This window comes from Hylobates moloch, unplaced genomic scaffold, assembly GCF_009828535.3.
Source record: "Hylobates moloch isolate HMO894 unplaced genomic scaffold, HMol_V3 SCAFFOLD_23, whole genome shotgun sequence".
In the NCBI taxonomy this organism is placed as follows: Eukaryota; Metazoa; Chordata; class Mammalia; order Primates; family Hylobatidae; genus Hylobates; species Hylobates moloch.
The window spans coordinates 24,414,813-24,416,818 of NW_026652298.1; positions in this window are offsets into that span (position 1 = coordinate 24,414,813).

A 2,006-nucleotide genomic window follows, 5' to 3' on the forward strand; every position below is an offset into this window, starting at 1 on the left:
GGATGGACTCCAGTCCCCTCCTCTTTTCTTCCTTTTCTCCTCCCTCCTCTTCACACTGCTGGAGACAGCTCAGAATGACAGCTGAAAGCAAAGCAGCCCTAGGCCAGCCCCCCTCAAAGAACCAAGAGACATTTTAGCTCCCAGTCTTGCCTCTGAACCAAGAGAAAGTTGCTCTCAGTCTTGTCTCTGAGTCATGCTGTGGCCTTGGGTGTGCACTTCTCTGAGACTCAGTTTCCTCCTCTGTAAAATGGGATAGTAACGAAACTCACATTCCAGCCTGTCACAGGAGACAAAGCATCTCACCTCCCTCAGAGTAAATATGTACCAGAAGGTAAAAATACTGCAAGCAAGTCAGCATTGAGTGCAGAGGTCTCCTGGGCCATGAATGTCATTTGTTTGGTCTGCAGTGTTTTAAATTCTAAAAAATTTGTTAAGGTATAAAACCAAGAGATGTTAGGTATAAGTCTGGATTTCTGCCTTCTATTGGAAAATCGGAAGATCTAACAAAACATAGCCCTCATTTCTACAGGGCAACAATTGCATGGAGCTGAGAAAGAGCATCTCCTTCAGCCAGGCTCTTTGAGCTTCAATTCACCAAGGTCCCCACCCCATGGGTCTGATCCTGACAGCATCCACCTCTGAGGAAACACCAGGAAGCCTGTGTGAGTCAGCCTCCCTTCCTGTCCCTTCACCTCTCAGGGTGTCTCAGGGTTCCTCCGGGGGTTAAAGGCGGCATCTGTAGAAGGTTCAACAGAGTGTTGCACAGAGTAAGTGCTCCACAAAGAGGTGAAAGTGTCATCACTAGTGCATAGCTCTATCGTGTGGCTTATTCAGAATTCAGTGTTTAAAAACCCCTAGTGTTTTCATTGGGATCTCACCGCACTTTTGGAGAATCAATATTTCTAAAAACCAGTGTCTTTCTCCCCCACTTTCTGTGTCCTTAGGCAAGTCACTTTGCGTCTCCGAACCTCAGTTTCCTCCTCTGTAAAATGGGGGATAAGTAGAGTACCTACCTCCCAAGGATTAAATGAAGTAATTTGTTTCTAAAACTTGGCATAGATGCTGGCAAGTAGTAGGTGCTCAATAAATGACAGCAACATTTGCTATTGTTGTCATTGATCTAGTGCAAGGCTTTCCTTGGCATCACCCACATCCTCTGCCCCTGCACTCCCTCATTCCTCTCCAGAAATGTTCTGCCAGGTGCCCTGACACCTCATGTGGCTGGCACTCACAGGGAGGACTGGAATGTGTCCGTTTGGCTTCCAAGTCTTTCTGGAACACCTGCTGCTGTGCTTGTGAGGAATAACTTAACTTGTACCCACACAGCTTGCCTTGCCTGCTGGGACTGCAGCTGACAGTCTGCCAAGGTCTGACTCAGAATATAAGCACAGCTCAGGCTCAGCTTCAACCTACAGGATGCCTCCTCGGGTAGATCTGTTGCCTCAAAACTAGTGTACTGGTGCATATCCCAGAGCATGCACACTTACTTATTTATAAATGGGATATATTTATTACATGTTTATAAATGATGTGCAGATAAGACTCACTGTACTAATATAATATTCCTGTTATAAAACTCACACACCCACATTGGACATTATTAAAGGTTGATAAAAGACATAAGTAAGGAAGAAAGTTTGGATATTTTCTCCCTACTCCCTATCATCTTGCAAGCTGAAATTTGGGGCCTCCTACTGTCATGTTCCTGGGTGCTGCTTGAAATTTAAAAGTGTCTATCTTAGTCTGTTTTGTGCTGCTATACTAGAACACCTGAGACTGGTAATTTATAATGAGCAGAATTTATTGGTTCACAGTTCTAGAGACTGGGAAGGCCAAGATCAAGGTGTTGGCGTCTGGTGAGGGCTTTCTTGCTGAGTCAGCATATGGTGGAAGGTGAGAGGGTAAAAGAGAGACAAGACACAGAGAGAGAGAGAGATTTTTAAAGAGGGGATGAACCCACTCCTGCCATACCTGAGCTACTCTTGTGATAACATCTTTGATCCATG